This window comes from Leptosomus discolor, chromosome 4 (genome assembly GCF_034619465.1).
Source record: "Leptosomus discolor isolate bLepDis1 chromosome 4, bLepDis1.hap2, whole genome shotgun sequence".
Lineage (NCBI taxonomy): Eukaryota > Metazoa > Chordata > Aves > Leptosomiformes > Leptosomidae > Leptosomus > Leptosomus discolor.
In genome coordinates, this window is record NC_141394.1 from 53,630,167 (window position 1) to 53,650,130 (window position 19,964).

The window sequence follows — 19,964 nt, forward strand, 5'->3', positions numbered from 1 at the left end:
CACAGACAACGTCTTGTATGGTTGAACAATGATACACTCTGTCTTCTATTAAATGGTCTATGTGATATTGATTATAATTGTTCATTTTTGACATGCGGAACTTTGTTTTTGGAAGGGGGGTTGTTTGTAGTTTTTAAGTCTGATTGAAGAGTTAATTGCAGTCAATTTTAGTGGAATTTATATGGACTAACATTTACAGATAATAAGATTTGGGTGTCAACTGTTAAACCCAATCCAGCTAGAGTAGTGTTTTATATGGAAGTGTTCATTGCATTTAGGGCAAAATTGTTTAAAACTTTCTAAATGGCTTTGGGGTGTGTTGATTTACAAAGCATTCCTTTAAATACATCCTGACATATACTTACCCGTTTTAAGTGTGAGGAAAAAAATTTGTTTCATGATGATTGGAATTGTGATTGTATAGGGGACTTTTTTACGTGTTACTCTCTGCTGCAAAAAAGATCTTCTTTCAAAATTGTTTAAGCTATGGGTTGTTAAAAGCTTTCAGTGCATAACCTCAGGCCTAAAATTCACGTAGAGGGATTTAAATTATGGTGGAACTAAGTAATTCTGTATGTCCAGTCATTTTGTTTATCATGAGATAGTACAGATGAGGTGAGATTTCAGAACTTGCAGAGCACTGGAATAAAGGAATTGACACAGAGATGAACTGCATTTATAGAGATTGAGCTTATCTTTCTGTTAAAATGATATCACAGGTTGTTTGCTTCATGTATAACATATCCATCAGGACTGAAATTACGCAGTCTATTTAAATCAGTGTTTTTGATACAATACATAAGACACGGCTTGATCCTGCAATTTTCTGAAGATCTGTACATCCCGTTTTCATTTCTCAAGACAGAGTCCATTTCTTAGCAGCATAGCATAATACATAACCGTTAGTTTACGCACACTGTGACGTATATATAATCTTTAATATTTTGGCCATGTTTGACAGCATTTGGGTCACCACAGAAATAGATAGGGCTCTGGAGTGTCTGATTTTTAAAACATCAAAAGTCTTATTGCAAAAGGCTTAGTTTGTAATTTTACTGGGTGAATTTGGCTGGTAGTAGTCATGCACTAGCTAATAAAATTGCTGAACTCACATACTGGAATTTGGCAAAGAATGAATGTAGAAGAAAGTATCTGTAGCGTATGAGAAGGGATCAACAGCAGGTTGAGACAGTGGTAACACTGGGCAACTACCTTGCTTGATTTGACACTTTCACTCCTTTATAACAGTTCTTGAACTCTTGAAGCCAAATTCCTGTTCCAATGAAGTCAACAGGAAAAACACTCTTGTCTTCAGGGGGACTGACAGTTGGTTCTAGTATTTACAAGGAAATATTCTTAGCTCACACAATTTATTTCTACCTGTTATATTTCATTCATTCTCATTAAGTATTTATTAGACAATGTTGCTTTTGGTCCTTTTCTTTATGAAGCCTGCCTGCCACTTTATGGCCGACACTCCATTTCAAGAAATGGCTTTTGAAGTGCAGCTAAATCTTGTATCTTAGTCTTCTGTAGGAAAAGAATAACTTTTTTTTTATTGTAATCTATTGTGAACGTGAAATATCTTTTGTTAAATAATGGTGAAAATTAAGTAGTAGCTTCTACTGTAGCATCAATTGAAGTTTGGTTCATTTTGTAAGCTAAGGAAATGTAGCACTTTACACTGAATGAGAAACAGAAATGGACTTTTCATCTAACATTATTGGTGATTTATCATGTCATTGTACCGATACAAGAAAACAAACATAAACTGTAATCTTAGAGTACTTACTAGGTGAATAATAGTAGTGGTCTACAGAGATCACTCGCATGAATGAAGGCTGGTATGCAGGCTCAAGACAAGCATAACTGGGATGCAGCTCTAGTTCTTTTATTGATGTTAGAATGAAATGTTCTGTCCATAACACAGAAGACAGACATCTTACAGGAGACTTCAGCTCTCACTGAGGCCCGGGGAGCTTTTCAGCTGAAAAGCTAAACCTGCACATCTCTCTTTAATGGATTTATTTATAAGCTTTCAGAATTTCCATATAAAAATATAATAATCACTTGGCTTTTAAAATGGGTGAATGAAGGCATTTTGTAGATCAGCATGAACACAGTTTATTGCTGAACATCCTTAGGGCCTTCTTCATTTTTAAAACAAGCAACAAAAAAGATATTCTTAAGGTATCATTTGAATGTTTAGGACCCATGTTTATATGAAAAGTAATTTTTCATAAAAATATTTTTTAATCAGTTCAATTTTAGGAAATGTTTTCCATATTTCAATTTACTTATCTGAACATTGATTTTTTTGATGTTAATAATATGAATTAATATTTAAATGCTAAAGTACAGGATAATAATCTTTGGTTTTCTCCAGCTGCAAGACAGCTCTAGGTTGTAAAACATAGAGATAATTCAGTATGTTATTGAGAGTAAAATTATTAGAATAAGCCTTTTCATAAAGTATGAAAAACCATTTTAAATTCATGCTAGCCCGTGAAAAGATTGCAGCACTGGTATCACAGCAGTCCAATATCAGTGGTCTGATATCAGCTCTGAAAAATTGTGGAATACTCACTTTATGCTAACACCAGCTAAACTAAGGACCATTTTCTTTTGATAAAAAAACCAATGCAGTCACAATTCTATAAATTATATCCAGTCTACAGTGCGCTGAATGTCTTGATTCAGTCCAGCAAAAGCTGTCCGTCATGGCTGTATGTTGAATTAAGCACATTTGCACAGGTTTTGTAGGATTGGGATCCTAACAGGAACAATCATATGATGTAAAGTATTTTAGTTGATGAAATAAAACATAATCCCTTTTCTCTTATGTATAGATTTCCAGTCCTTTATGAAAGAAAGTAAAAATATCTAGGACAATAAAAGCTTTTCGGCCAGCAGCTAGAAAACAAAATTGTAGCACAGATGTCTAATAGTATTCTGTACCTCCCTAAAATGACTATTTTTATGATGTCACATTCTGAGTGTATTAGGCCTAATGACATCTGAAGTTTTCTACTTGTTTCACACGCTGTTGCTGAGATGTGTTGTCCAGTTACAAATCTTATTACTATGTTCTTACTTGGAAAAAAGAACATTTTTGTCCTGTGCTGTTTTTCTACTGAACCCAATGAAGCACTGCAGTGCTGATGAATCAGTTATCTTAGAGGATGAGCTCAGACCTCAACTTTTGTGTTTCACAGAACAGGCTGTCAGCGTTTTATGTAATTTCTATTTTTGGGACATAACAGAGGGAGGCAGAAGAGGGGATTGATGGAGAAACCATACCAGTCACCTTGTTGAAATTAAGTCCCAAAATCACTCTTGTCAATTTTATTTTAATAATTTACAGTTACCTTCAGCAGTAGATTACATCTTAAACATCTTGTTCCTTTAGCAATTGCAGTAAAGGAAATAAAGCAGTAGGTGTTTCCTTTGCATTAGATTTAATAAAGATATTAAAGAGCTAACTAAGCTGAAACTGAAATTCACGTTACATGGTGGGACCTCAAGTGCTACCACCTACCACAACCTGTCTTTTGTCTTCAGACACTACATTTCATTCACCCATCTGTTACAGCATCATGTTCTTGGGACCTGAGCCGACAACTTGCAGCTGCCAGTGATTTGATGCCACTCAGCAGCAGACCCTTCTTATTTCATCTCTTTTTTGCTGCTGGTGGCTGACAAGTGTGAGAAGTATCTCACAGCTGAGTGTGTACTAGAAATTTTAAGATGTTTTGGCTGCGTACCTGTTCTTTGCTAGTACCTTTCATCAGTGTTTATTCTAATTTATTTCTGTTTTGTTGATCTGTTATTGTATTTGTATCATAACTTATGTAGTTAATATTATTAGTTTTGTTTTAATTTTTATGTACCTTGATTTTTTAAAATGTAATCAACCCAAGCACTTTAAGCAACGATGTCACTCTTGTGAAATTCCAGTATTTACTAAGTGTCTGCTACACATAGCAGTGTGTACCTGACAAATTGCGCTCACAGTGCACATTTCACAGCCTTTTTTGCACTCTACCTGCTACCCTGTCTGAGAATGGCTGTAATACCTTAATCTGTGGCAGTTAGCAATTACTATACTTTAGAAAAGCTCCACTTCTCACGGGGAAGTTCTCTTTTACCAAACACAGAGTTAGCTGTCGATCAGCTGATGATACAGGTATTGCTGTCTTTGCCATTTAATCTATGCTCTGTACCATCTCAAGTATGAATAATCTTAAGAGCTGGGTATATTTGTGGCCCTCGTGTGAGTGCCAGCAAGGAGAGCAGTCTTTTTGCATCTTCCTTCTCTCCACTTAGGCTCATATAAAGGGAAGAGATAATGAAGTAGGATAAGTGCTGGTATAAAAAAACATCTATCAAAGACACTGGATGTTTCTTAGAGACCAGCATCTGTGGTATCCATATCAGAAAGTCACTGACTTTCTGTGTTGTTAATGCAAAGGTTATTCTTGATTTTTAGACATCATATTCTCTTTGATCAATGAAAACACCAGGGCTTGTTCCTGTTGCATCACTTCCATTGCTGAGGTGTTTCTTCTCAATTTAACATGGCACTTAATATTTAAATTGCCCTTGCAAAGCCTCGACAGACGCCCTTTTAATTTCTTTCCGCCCTTTTAATTTCTTTCTGCTTAACATGCATTACTTCAAGGTGATTTCTTGAACATGTCCACAAGACTTATTCAAATTAACACACTCCTTTTACATACAAGGTCAAATAACACCTATCAGGAGGTACGTGCCCACCTGATGGGACCATCTGGGCTAAGCTCACACCTTTTTACACATCAATGATTCTTTACCCCCTAGGATGTTTGCTTGCTGGCTTTGCCTGAATGATTTAATATGAAACTGCACATTACTCCCTTTATTCATGGTCTCAGAGTTGCTACAATTCTTTAATAATTCTGCTTCATTTCGTTTTCAAGACTGGGACTATTGCACAATGTAAGATAAATTGTGTCTGCCATTCACAGTGGTCAATTTAACAGCCTAATGCTTCTGATGAAGGCTTTGCAGGTGGCAACTTCACTATATGTAAGAATGTTAAAGAGTAAGTGACTTTTCTGTGATAGCATGGTAGGTCTGAAGGAGAAGCTGGACTGGTATGCAGCTTCCTAACTCTCAGCTTGTACCCAGCTGCAGTTGGTGCTCCATCCTCTAGATAATCCTTACCCTTCTCCTAGGGGTTCCAAAGTGGCAGGAGCGAACACTTAGCAAAGACGCCTTGCAGCTCACCAAATCATCTTGCTTGCCACAGTAGATAATGAATGAATATTTGCAACCCCATTCTCCCCATTCCCCAAAACCTCATTAATAGGTATACATTCCTTAAAGAGGCTGAGCTTAAACATCAGCTTTGCATTTACAATGGTGGTCATATTTGCGGATGTCCTAGGACAGGTTTTGTTTGTATACTAAATTGTTTCCTAGTCCTCTCTCAACTGTCATTCTAACAGCAAGAGCAAAATCAGGGCAACCATGTTACAGGTTCAAGTGCTTTTCCTGGAGACAATTTTCTGTCTTCAGTGGCTTTTGTTAAAACAGACCTAACACAAGCTCCATAACTTATCCGTGACTCTTTAGGAATAAAGTCACCATATGCTATATGAATAGGAGTGTGGGGTAGGGGGAAGAAGAAAGAGAAGAGGAAGAAATATGGAAAGGGCTGTTTTTTCAGAGGCTTTGAATATGTATATATGTTTGTAAATATATAGTCCCTCTCTACCTTGTCAAAATGATGCAATCACAATAAAACTACTTAAATATTTTGTGCTAGTTTTTTAAATGGAGTAAGAGGTAATAAAATTATTAGGCACACAACTGGGGACACATAAAAATACTGAATTTCTAGTAAAGCATACAATACACAGTGTATGTTTACGGTTGGGTATCTACTCTTTTTAATCATGTACATGTAATTAAACCTTGCACTACCTGCAGAACTGTAAGATAAATCTCATGTTGGTTATTAAGGTTGTAACATAAGAAAACAGTATTTTCGCCTGTTAACATGTTTATATTTTAGATAAAATAAACTCCCTAGCTGATCTTGCTTCCATTCAACTTGCTTTCAATTCAGCTGGAGCCAGGCTAAGGCTGAACATTGATGTTGGTTGTTACACAACATGCTTCTGAATGTCGTGTTTCTGTATTCTTACCGATGGCAAGACTGCTGACACTCTCTTTTTATTTCATTTAAAGGAGTCATTGCATTTTAAGTCACTAAGAGAATTTTTCACCACCTGAAGTGTCTTAAGGGAACGAATTTTGCATGCAGTTCATGAGTTGTCATGGTGGAATATACATCAATTGTGTGATGGAACTGCACCTAGTTAAAGTACATCACTGACTTTCCCAGTCTTACTGAGAACAGGTTTAAACTGAAGAGAATAAAAGCAGCCAGAATTGAACTACTTTTTGCATCAGGGAACAATGAGAATCCCACCCCCGTTAGCTTGGGATTTTACCTGTGACTACTGGAGTGGGAAAGGGTTTTCCTAATGAGGTATAAAATACTGTCAGAAAATTGAAAGGTTCCTGTAGTCTGCTCATTTTCCTGAAGTTATTCATTAGCAAACACAATTTATATTCTCAAAAATGATGTAAAAAAAGGCTGGAGTTTCTTGTTTCTCTCTAAATGGGTTGTTATTCCCTCAGAATCGTTTAGAGAACCAAAATCAAACATAGCTGTCAAACTGCATGTTAAATTTATAGCTAACATGCTATAAGATTCATGGCACATCAGACGACCAAAGGACTAGGTTGAAAAACTCTTCACATCTTACAGTACAGATTCCCTCTCAAATTAAAAATGTTGAAGCACCTTCAAATTTATTCCTAGGTTATTAGGACATAAGCTTTTAACTGCAGGATGGAGACAGAAATTATAAACACAGGAGAGGACTAAAATAAAAAAATTATAAACCCATACTTTTAAAACATTTTAAAGAAATAAAATTTATAGTGTGCATACAAAGAAACCAAGAAAAGGTTTCTAACAGGAAGATTCACAGTCACTGTACGTTGGCTCCACTAGAATTGCTCTCACTTCAGAAATGCATTTTCCCAGAAGCTGTATGATGTTTACCTGTGTCTCTGTTCCTTATTTTTTAGTATGAGTTACATTAATATTTTTAAATTAGATTGGTTTGTGTGCTGTGTACCAGATAAACAGAGAAATTATAAAAATGTAATTTCATCTTGATTGAAAACTCAGGTATGGTAGGAGAAAATTATATGATTCCTCATTTAAATACACTCACTAGACTTGAAACAACATTTATTAGACATGACTAAATATATGACGTGGAAGACCATGTGTCTGGAGACGTTAATTTCCTTGAATGTCTGTGTGCAATTTGAAAATCAAGTAAAAATTTTTAAAGAAAAATAGGACAATGATTTTCAAGACGTGTATATATATATATATATATATATATATGACAACAGAACATTTCAATTATCTGTTCTGAAAAATGTTCCTCTTCATTTATAAACTTTATACCAAATAGTAGAGGATTACTCCATTACCTTGTTAAAATTCACTCACTCTCACTGTGTGACTCATTTGGCTGCTTTATTGTGACCTAAGAGCGTCAAGCTTTCCTCAGTCTAAAGAGATTATAGCCGTGTGTCCTTTCTGTCTCTGGGTGACTTCTGTGGCACAGGCTGTGGGGCCAGCAACCCTCTGAAGACCTGGATCTTCCTGGATCCTTTCTCCCAGGGCACAGCAGACCAGCGGTGGCTCTCTCTATGCCTAAGGCAGCTTCAATTCACGTTTTCCCCAAGCTCATCTTTCCAGGAACACACAGTGCACAGGTTTTGTATTATTTCCAGTACCAAATCACTTTGCTTTACATAGGAAAATACAGTAGCAGATCTGGAAAAAAGATAAGATGAACAACCATATCTACTCTCCTGCTTTAGTTTGCTTATGTGGTTTGAACCTATGAAAATTCCTTTAACGAATCCATCCAAGACCTTTCTGAACCCTAACAACTTTTCCCTTTTTTCCCCCCATGGCTCCCTTGCACATATTCTTACATGGCTGGGGAGAGGCACTCTCAGTCCACTTTGTCACAGCAGGTGCCTACTACTCTGAGCACACTGTCAGGGTTCGGATGTGAAGGATAGGCTTGCTGTGAAGGAAGCATTGGTGGCATTCACTGCTGTATAGAGTGATCATTATCAAAGTGAACACACTCTGCCTGTATCAGTTTAATCAGCCACAAACACTTTACCTGGTGCTAACAGTGCATTCTGTCTCACCATGAACACGGAAACAGCAGAGGAAGCAATAACCTAGAGTTTGCAGGCTGCCCCAGGACGCACCGAGAGACCCACCAGGATCAAACAGAATTCAAGAGGAGGAGGCTGATAGATGTTTTTTGCCAAATCACTGCAAGAGTAAAATAAAGAGGTTAATGCTGGACTGAAATGTGGAATAAGCCGGAGTGAAATATTGTCCTTTGGACTTCATTTCACACACATATGAGGAAAAATATTCAAGTCATGTTCCAGAAAAAGCACAGATGTTGAAACAGAAGATACAGGTTTCACACAACATTGCAAACTAGACATCACAAGCGCTTAGGCATCAACCAAGAGACTACCTGATAGAGACCAAATTCTACCGTCAATCACTTTGGTGTAGCTGTAAAGAAACTCCAGACAGGTTTGCAGTTTTACAGTGGGATTAGTAGGTAAAGTAAGGAGGAAATACTAGGTAAAGCAAGGATGATGTAATTTATTTGCTTTATTTCTCTTTCTTCATTCTGGATATTTCTAGTTATTTTTTCTGATGAACAAAAGTATTCTGAGGTAAGGTCATTGACATTTTGACTATTTTAATTCTGCAAGATAAGCAGCTCAGGCAGAGACTTGTGTTGGCTAAGACAGCAGAACAGCACTCAGTTGCCCCTCAGAAGCTGGCCTTGAGGACAAAAAAACCCCAAAGAGTAAGCAGAATTCCCCCTAACATTTACAATTACAGTATTTTTAAATGCTCAAGCACAGGATGCTAATTCTACTGTTGACATATATTGGGATATTTCTGGGCATACTGCATCACTATACTGCAATGTGGTTTCAAGCAACATTGAATTAACCACACTTTTGCAATAACTTGCTTTGGAGTAGAGTTCAATATTTATATCAAACTGTATTTTTACACTGGCTTAGAGAAGGTGGGGCATGAAATCTAAAAGGTTTACTTTGTGGCAATGTTATATATTCATACACATTTATGATTCCCAAATGCAGTTATAGAGGATGAGGAAAGACAATCAGTTTATCACAAAGTAAGCGGTGTTGCAGAATACAGACGGTGCACAGCCAGTGGTCGGTGTGGTAACAGCAGTGAATAAGTGCTCGCTCTAGTAGGTCCGTTTAGTTGTCATGACACTTGTAGAAGAAATGTACCTGGGGAATGTGTTTCCTTAATATACTGAATCTTATGCTCTCACTCTTGTGTTGTCAATCCCTGCCTCCAGATACTGAGCTGAAAACAAACCACTCCGTCCACTGTGCTCTATATATGTTTGAGCTTTATTTATCCAAAGGTATTTTACTCATAATCCCTGTAATATGAAAATGAGCTGTATCCCCCAGGCAAAACATTTTTCTATATTGAAACCCTGTTAAATCTGAACTCATGCAACTATTTCTTAATGTAAAAAAAAACCAGAAAACCAAAAAACCAAGATGCGGGTTCCCTGGCATAATTTCAAGTGACATTCTGCCATTTTTTATTGGTTTGGGTATTCTTTTTTTCCCATAAGCCATGATGTATGGGCTTCTTCATCTTTCCTATTACTCCTATAATTTTGGATAGTACCATTCTAGCTCTCATTGAATGAAAGAGTACTTAGCTTCTGTCTCTGAGGGACTGCAATACCAATCCACCAGCTTGAGTGAATTTTACAGCCATTTGCAATCCAATATTATAGGGCACATTCACAGGACTTATCCTTCAGGTGGAGATGTTTAGGAAAGCAGCAAGGTCTATAGACTGAACATGTGAGTTTGTGATTTCCAATCTCATCCCTATCAAGAACCCATTGTATTCCATAGGGAAAATAATGCAACCTCTCTCTTCCTCTATTTCCCACCTAGAAAATGGTTATGTCAGTATTTATCTATCTCAGAGAACTATGGAGCTTAGATCAGAGGAGTAGAGGCTGCAACCTCAATTACTCTCATATGCACAATAATTAGGTTACTACCTAATATTTTTTTCCTTTTCAGGCAGTGTTGTTTTAATAACTGCAGCACTCCCTTCAACAGGGTAGATTTGCAGACAGTGAGACTAGCTGAGTGTTATTTGACAGGAAAAGATCTTTACAGAGAGATCAAACAACTGTCCAGAGGTGGCAGGAGTTAATTCGGTGATACAAATATACTCCAAGTTTGTCCTGAAAGGTCAGTATTACTGAATTTATTTCCAAACAACACACTCCATCATAACCCCAGTCAAAGTCAGTGGGCAAAGGTCAGGTCCAGAGTGAGTAACAGGTGATCTAACAAGGGAGTTCCTGCATGTTTCTTTCAGCTTGCTGTCTCACAATGATTGTGTCTAGAGATTTCAAAGGAAAAGCGGAAAACCCTATTGCAGACAGCTATGAAATAAATGATCCATTAATAAAAAAGATAATTTCCTTAGACAGAAAAGAAAGGAAAGTTTCCAAGGGAAAGAAATTTTCTCTCTAACATTACTCAGTTAATTGTTGCCCTTTTTGCAGATAGGAATTAGGCTAATGGGTTATGCACTGCACACTGCCTGGCTCTTTACATATTCGCTCAGCTCACTTCCCCCTAAAAAATATTTTGTCACCCATAACAGTTTACTGTTTATGCCTTAGACAATGAGATGTTATCATGTTATTTACAGTATTACTTACATCTTGGGCCTTTGGAAGGATTTTAGGATGAGATCATCAAAAAACCTGACCTAATAAGGATAAGATAATACAAAAATTTTTAAAAAACAAAACAAAACAAAAAAAAAAAACCCAAAGACCCCCAGCCCTTTGATGGTTTTATGAAGTTAAATGTTTAAAAGGTGAACAACAACAATTTTGTTCCAGAACTCTGTCCTTAAATTATTTGTCTTGCGTTTTGTACTCTTCATTTTAACCTTATTTTTCACATCTACAAGGCAGAGAAGTCAACTAAATCATCGTAATGTTCTGAGAAGGAAATTGTTAATATTCATGAAGGGGAGTAAGAAATGCTGTGTTCCTTTTATAAAGGGCAATTTCTCACCCACATGGGTGTTTGGAGCCCATAAGGATCAGGTTTCCAAAAAGCCCACATTTTGAGGCTGGAACAAACACTGTCAAATATACAGAAGTGAACCGTCCTCAGCTGGTACTGTGGTGGACTGGTGGTTTAAACAGCTGCCGTTCATTTTCAGTGTCCATTCTTATCAGACCCTTTCTACTGGGCACTGAGCAAAGAAAAAGCAGCTATTCTCTTCCAAAAGCTGATAAAATTTGGCTGAATGTTAATTTTGTAATGCTGTCCAACTACAGTGGAATAATTTGCTTTTGTTTTCCCAGAGTTTGGGAAAAGTCAGATCCAGACCTAAAACCAGTCCCAAGTATTATGAATTTGATGTAAAAGCATTAGTAATACTTGTTTTTAGAAGCAGCACATGGGACCCAACTAAACTCACATTAGACCTGATATGGGGTTTACAAGCCATATGGTTCAAATCCATTTACAAGTGGCAAAGGCTGGATAGCTTGTGCCAAATCTCCTGGTGGATGATACAGTGGATTAGACAACTAATACAAGTGTATAACACAGGAACTGGTAAGTGACAAGGATTTTTTCTGAACAGTTAAATCATTGTCCACTTTTACTTGCTTCTCAGTCAATGTGCAGTTTCACACACGAAGAATATTCTGTCTCTCAGGTTTGAGGTCTACTTGAGAAAGTGATGGGAGAAGTGCTGGATGACTGCCTCAGGCAGGAGCCTCAAGGCATGGGCATTCTTGTGCTCCAGAGTGCCCTGCAATGCTAGTGAAGTCATCATACGTAAAATCCTACTGTCACAGAATGGTAGGGGTTGGAAGGGACCTCTGGAGACGCTCTAGTCCAACCGCCCTGCTAAAGCAGGTTCACCTACAGCAGGTTACACAGGACTCCATCCAGGCAGGTTTTGAATATCTCCAGAGAAGGAGGCTCCACAACCTCCCTGGGCAGCCTGTTCCAGTGCTCTGTCACTCTCAAAGTAAAGAAGTTTTTCCTCATGTTCAGGCAGAACTTCCTGTGCTCCAGTTTGTGCCCTTTGCCCCTTGTGCTGTCACTGGGCACCACGGAAAAGGCCCCATCCTCTTGACACCCGCCCTTTAGATATTTTTAAGTGTTGATAAGGTCCCCTCTCAGTCTTCTCTTCTCCAGGCTAAAGAGCCTCAGGTCTCTCAGCATTTCCTCATAGGAGAGATGCTGCAGCCTCCTAACCATCGTTGTAGCCCTCCACTGGACTCTCTATAGTAGTTCCCTGTCCCTTTTGAACTGAGGGGCCCAGAGCTGCACACAGATGTGACCCCACCAGGGCAGAGTAGAGGGGCAGGAGAACCTCCAACTTGCTGGACACACTCTGCTTAATGCACCCCAGGGTACCATTGGCCTTCTTTCCCACAAGGGCACACGGCTGGCTCATGGTCAGCTTGTTGTCCACCAGGACGCCCAGGTCTATCTCCACAGAGCTGCACTCCAGCAGGTAACCCCCAACCTGTACTGGTGCATGGGGTTATTCCTCCCCAAGTGCAGGACCCTACACTTGCCCTTGTTGAACCTCATTAGGTTCCTCTCTGCCCAACTGTCCAGCCTGTCCAGGTCTTGCTGAATGGCAGCACAGCTTTCTGGTGTGTCAGCCACTCCTCCCAGTTTAGTATCATCCACAAACTTGCTGAGGGTGCACTCTGTCCCTTCATCCAGGTCACTGATGAATATGCTGAACAAGACTGGACCCAGTACTGACCCCAGAGGAAAACCACCAGCCACAGGCCTCCAGCTGGACTCAGCACCACGGATCACAACCCTCTGAGCTCTGTCCTTCAGCCAGTTCTCAATCCACCTCACAGTCCACTCATCTATCCCACACTTCCTAAGCTTACCTATGAGGATGTGGTGGGAGACAGTGTCAAAAGCTTTGCTAAAGTCACATTTTACAAAAGATTATTCTTAATACCATGTGTGTCCAATTATTTTGTAACAGCAGCTTCTCTTCGTGTTGTTTTTTCCTCTGGACTGTAACACAGATATCGATCCAAATAGAAAAGCTGCAGTAGGAGAAAACTGTGATCTTATTTCTCTAATACAATGTATTTCCTTGGCAGCAGATGCTTTCTGACACTGATCTTATTCATACTGGAACTGTGTTTTCCTACTTCTGTGAAAAAGAACTGTTTTTCTTCCTCCCAAATCCTACCTACCATCCTTCCTTCCATAACAAGAATTTAATAAAAAGCCAAAGAAAGCAACCCCCCCCCAATACCTCAAAAAAAATCCTAACTGCCAGTGGATGAAACAGACCCAGGCACTGATGAACATGGTCTGGTGAAAGATGAGCTCCAAACAGAACACCACATCCAAATAACCCCCAACTGGCATGAATTATCATCATCTACATTCATGCAATACTTGATACACGTGAACAGATGGAAAAGAAATCCTGCCTTTTGCATGCTACATTTCAATGCGCACTGGGGCATTCACTGAAGTCAATGTCAGCAGTTTTTACCCTGTGTGGAAAACCGGCTAGGACAGCCGGTAACTAGGTGTCTGTTAATCAAAAGTACACATAACTAGGAGCATGTTACTATACTTGAATACGTAGTGTAGAGTTGTTGGGCCTTGGAAGTCCATGACGAATTTCCAAAGTTATAAACCCTCTGACAGTTTCGTCTGTGCTTTTCCAGGACAATTTCCAGACACCCTGAGTCTGAAAAAAACAAAAAAGAGCCAGGCTTCTGGAGGAAATACTAGCTCCAGGAGCGTGGCTCATCATGAAACAGTGGAGTCTGGAGGTCAGCAACTTTTTTCACCTCCCTTTTAGTAACTGGCTGTAATCTAAGGACTGGTACAAGAACAACTTGTACACAAGGAGCTTGAATAAAAACAACTTCTAAGATGTTTGATCAAGGGTCTGTTTGACAGAGGGCTCTCTTTGGTCATAGGAGCAAAGGGAATTCAGAACAAGTATGTGCTAAACCTTCAAAAAAACCCCCAAACTCAAAAATATTCTCATGCTGCCTTTCTTTTGTTAAAAGGGTCCATACTCCAATAACTCTTTGCTGCCTGATTCTCTCATCAGTATGTATTTTGTTTCTGCAGCAGTAAATTTCCAGTCTCCTGTATCACAGGAAACAGAAGCTAACAGTTAAATTGAAAATTATGTCTATTCTTTAATTATTTTATGACTCCTTTCATATAAATCAGTTGCATTTAAACTGCCTAAAATCACTCCTACAAAGATCTATTGTATGCATCTCCACAGCAACACACAAAGGAGAAAAAGTTTTTGTTTTATTGTGTGCATAAAAAACAAACCCACATTTTACAGATTCTGGCATAATATGTAGTCACTATCTCCTTAATTAGCTTTTTTTTTTTTTTTTTTTTTTTTTTAAAAAAAAAAAAGGCTTGTATGTCTTGGAACAAGAGCAGGGGCAAGTGCTAGTCTCCCTTTCAGGACTGTGTAAAGGGCAGGAAGCTCTTTGCTCTTTGAAAGCAGTTTAAGGAAATTGAGCCTTTCATCCTCAGGACTCTTGAGGTTACCTCTTGAAATAAATAAGCATTTTCTTTTGCAAGGACCCAAAAGCCCTTTACAAGCACTCATTCAGGTAAATGAGTGAGGAGTCATTGACTGAAGTAACACAACACCCTGGTGACCTGTGGGCAATGAAACCCAGAGCTCCTAATTCCTACATCTCCCTGGGCTCATCAGGGCCTCCCTTGGTCCCATCCACAGCCCGGACCATTTGTCCTTCTTCCCATGCCCGCTGGCCCATAGGACCCTGAGGTAATTATCCAGGTTGCTCGTTACACCAGTAAAGTATCTGCTGTTATTACAATAAAGGACAGCAAGACAACTGGCTCTGAGAAGGTCTGGGACTCAGCTAAATAACACTACTAACACCACCAAAGCGTCTCCCATGGACTCCAGCAGTAGAAAGACAAATGTCATGGTGATAAGTATAAATACTTTTACAAGCAAAACTGAGAATATCCTTATGATAATTCTTTCAACTTTTTGTTATTTTTGTGTTACTTTAGATTAATGCAACATAGTTCAACTATTTTGTGGGTATTCAAAATATTCTGTTCTATTTTTTGGCTTCAAAATAGGCAGAGAATATATAATTACCACCTACATGGCTTGCTTCTACTCCTTCCAAAATCAACAGGGAAATGTTTCCTTTGAATTCAACAGATTTTGAGTTAAGGCTGCATTAATAAAGCTGTGGGTCTGGACCCGATCAATGCTGGAGGTGGGAAAATGGAATAGATATTCCTTTGGTCTTACACAACTTGCGTAGTATGGCCACTCCTGATTCCAGTTTATTTCAGTAGGAATAACACTAAATTTAAGGTACTAGCCAAAAGTTTCTTTACTCAAATGCAACTTTTAATATAGCTGTTTATCTGAATATCAAAATGTTATGATTGAATAAGTATTTACAGTTAAAAAAAAAAAAAATCAAGGTATCCAGATTCTATATTTCTTTTCTATCCCCAGATCCCATGTGGATTTTAACAGCAGTTTAAAGTTCATAATAGTATTTATTGTTCCTCCTGGCCTCCTCCATATCTTCAAACTCAGTCTGTGATCATTGCTGTCCTTCACAAGTTAAATTGCTCATAATTTCTCACTCAAGTGAGAACTTCATGGTCTAACAAAAGCTGTTCCATTAAAGAGTTCCTTTGCAGTCCCATTGTATCTTAGCTGACAGATTCATCATAAAGGAAATAAATCAAATCAGCTAATGACAGTAAATAATCAGATAGCAAAAATGTTTTATGCAGATTGTGCTGTTTGAAGCCTATTTAAAAAAATATTGGCCAGTTTGTGGCCCTTATATTCCATTATAACTCCCTAAATTCAGAAGTCTCTGACACTGAATACGCACTCACAAATTCCTACCTCTTCTGTCTGAAATTTGCTATGGAATGTTTCCATCAAGACGTTTCATCAGTGTTATCTAGTTCTTAGAGCAAGGAAGAAGACACTAGAAAACTTGAGATTTTCCCCAGTATCAGCAAGTGTCCAGAGTTTTTAGCCTTGTCTCTTTTGCTCTGGGGCTTCCTGGCAGCTTGCTAACCCTGGCATACATCTCCAAGAACAGAGTCATCTTTGACAAAAAGCCATGTAGGCATCTAAGGAGCCAAGTTCTTTGCTGAAATAGGCTGGGTAGCTCTACTGGGAGCTGTGAAAACTTACTGATTTTCACCACACAGAAACCACCCTCCATCCTTAATTGTTGCTGTCTTTTCTGAACCAAGTGGTTCTGGTTTCAGATGTGTAGCCTTGGGGGTGTGGTTATGTGAGGTTCTTTGTGAGTTACCCCTAGAATATTTTGATACATAATATCATGGAAAATTCATCTATCACCTTCTTATTTCATTTGTTATAAAAATGGATTATAGAATTACCAAGAAGAGATAGATCCGAGTATCTAAATTACGCTTTCACAATGAAGCAGAAAGCTGTAGCTCTGCAGTTTTCTCACAGGAACTCATATGAAATGAAATAACATTCCATCTTACCCCCGTCTTCATGATTAGATGGTGCAAAGAGTATCTGTGCTGTGTACCTAATGCAGATTGTTGTTTCTTCTATCTGTAACAGAGCATAAGATGGGCTTTCAAAAAGCACTTAAGGTAGAGTCACAGCTTCTCCTCACTAACACATGCTTGAAACTCTCACATCAGCAGGCTTTCTATATAGGCACTTCTTCTGATTCATATGGCAGTATAGTTGAGTTGTACTTGTTATATGCACTTATAAAGGGAAAACTATGATCACATCTATCTAGAAATAAACCCTGACTTTTCAAACTATTACACTGAATCATTAGGAGAGTCTTTGCTATCTTTTTTAATCTTCAAAAGCTAGGAAAAAACTACCTGAATTGCTCATCACTCAGAAAAAACTGCACCACAAGAATGTGGTCTTTCAGTTTGGAAATTGTGGTCAGAATGCTGCCACAAAAGGAAAGGAAACAAGTGACCCCCCCCAGCAGGAAGCAGAGGGTGGATACCATGCTGGGGTGTCTTCCTGCCCTGTGCATCTCACACACAGTGGCTGCAGCTGCTGCCTGCATCAGACCAAGCAACAGTTCTGCCACCTTTGAAACCCAGGGAAAAAGTCAGAAGGAAAAAAAAAAATCATACAGCTCCCCAGTGCAAGCAAATTCAATCACAAAAGGCTATGTGTTCAACTATAAGAAAATCCAGGTTGCCACAAATTCATTGCCTTCAAAAAAGATATGGGTGTAATACTAATATAACTACAGGTATCAGCTGTAATGAATCATTGAGCTTCTTGGTTATTGGGCTGACTTGAACCATTTTAACTTGAAATGCTTTCATACAATGCATAACAGTTAATTTAATCTGCATAAGGCATCCACTGAAAGGATGACTGAACTTGTGTCAGTGTGCGAGTGACAGTAATGTATTTCTGCCAATAATAGTGAAGAGTAATATTAGACAGCATAGCAGAACAAAGTGCTCTTTTCTTAAGTCATAAGCCAAGACATAAACATTGAGAAATGTATTGATGTCATATTGGGAGGCAAACATTGCATCAATAATATCAGATTCGAAAAAGCACATAGGAAAAAACAGGGATGACAGTATTTTTGAGATTGAGAAGGAACGTGTCTGTGATATTTCTTCCTCTTTTTTTGTCTTTCCTGTTACTCTGAAACAGCTTTTTGTTATTCAAAATCAGGATTAGGCTACTATTACAAAAACATTACTAATTTCTCTCAAATCTCAAATATTGGAAATATTTTCCTGGTTTAGGGTACTTTGTACTTGCCTGATCATCAGCAGCATAGACTGCAGTCTTGCTCATTTTTCTCTGTCAGGTGGCACAGGGCACAAGCAGACATGCAGATGTGCTGTTAAGATGACCCAGTCTTGCCCCTGGACAGCAACCTCCTTTATGGGGAAACCTGACAGAGATTGAGGGACTTGTGAAATACTGGAATTATTTTTTAGTTTTTAACTGAAACATCTGCAAAGGTTGGTGAACATTTATACACCCAGAGAAATGGGGCAGGAGACTGGAACCTTCTAACTGCCAGCAAAGACAGTTCAACTTCACATTTGACTCAGGCCTAGCAACGAGATTAGGAAACATTTGTTTACACAGACTGCTACTATTAGCTATTTTTCTTACAGGATCACTCATTAATTCAGTATTAGTAAAGGAGAACACTGTCTTTTGCTGTGCCTCTGCAGAAGATGTGAGTAGACAGTGTCAACAAGAACTACATGAAACTGCAGAACACATGGGGAAACAAGGTGACTTGTGGGCCACATGGGTGGAAGAGAAAAGCATTCACGTCACATGAAAAAAAGGTAAATTGTGAAGAATTCCAACAAATTACCTCATTCATCATTGTGTAAACCAACAGTTCACATGTTTAAACCTCTGCATAAGTGGTAAGTGGCTTATCTTTGTAATACTCTAGTAAGTTTTTCTCTTCCTTTGAAAGACAGAAACTTGAAACAAGTAGACGAATTGCCCAGTGTGATAGTTCAGGTCAGTGATACATCCAGGAACAGAGTGTGACAATTCCCACTTGCCTCTTTAAAATAGAGCAGCCAAGAATCGGTTGGGGTTTCCACCTTTGCCAAATATGAGTATAGCTCAGCTGAACCCTATCTATGAGGACCACGCTACACCCGATGGAATTTGCTTCACCCACAATCATGATTAACTGCAGATGTCAATATGTACCGGTCTTACCTTGGACCATAAAATATTTTTGTCATTACTCATTTAATTTATTTTTAACTTTTGTTTTGCTTAAAGGTCTTTATTTAGTTCTACTGCAGTCACTTTGTTGGTTTGATTTCCCTTTTTGCATAATGCCCAGTTCTCTTGTGTACAGAATTTTTGCAAACACAGCTCTCTCTAGCTATTTCTAGGAGATAATCACGGCAGTATCTCTTAAAAACAGTTTTGTTTTATTAAGAAGTCCAAGTGTCACATTTCTATACCACTGTAATTACCAGCTGACAGTGTTTTTACTTTTAAAATACCATTTCCAAGTTTATCATCCCACTCCGTGACTTGTAATTCTTCTGGATAAACATGTTTCAGATCTGTGATGGTATCCCTGGTGATGGTTGCCATAGCGCTTCACAGGTTTTTAATTCTGCTCATTCCTCAAAAGCAGGACTTTGGTTCTCTGTGGGAGTCTCAGAGTTGCACTAGTCTCAGATTTTACTGTCTTTGCTATTCTGCCACCACCAGGGAATAAACTACTCAAACATGCCACTGTCACCTTTGCCATATTCCATCCTCTCTGTTCAAAACGTATGTCACAAATTATTCTTCTCCTTTCCATGGGACCTTGGTTTTCATTGGTTTCTACTTAGTTTCCATTTCAAGCACAAATTATTCTCCATGGAAATTTCAGACTGTATTTTCTAATATCATACAGAATACACTGAGTTTTTAAAATTTCATTATGTTCAAATATATTTCAAAGGACTTAAAAATAGGAAATAACAAAACTGCTGTGATTCTAATTGCCTCAAATGCTGTGCTTTCCACAGAAGCAAATACACCTGCCTCTGTCCAGTTCAGTTTTGCTTGTTTTGATAAATACACTCCCCAACCCCACTCTTTTTTTTTTTTTTTCCTAAGAGCTTTAGAAAAATTGCTGTCTTATTTCTATGAA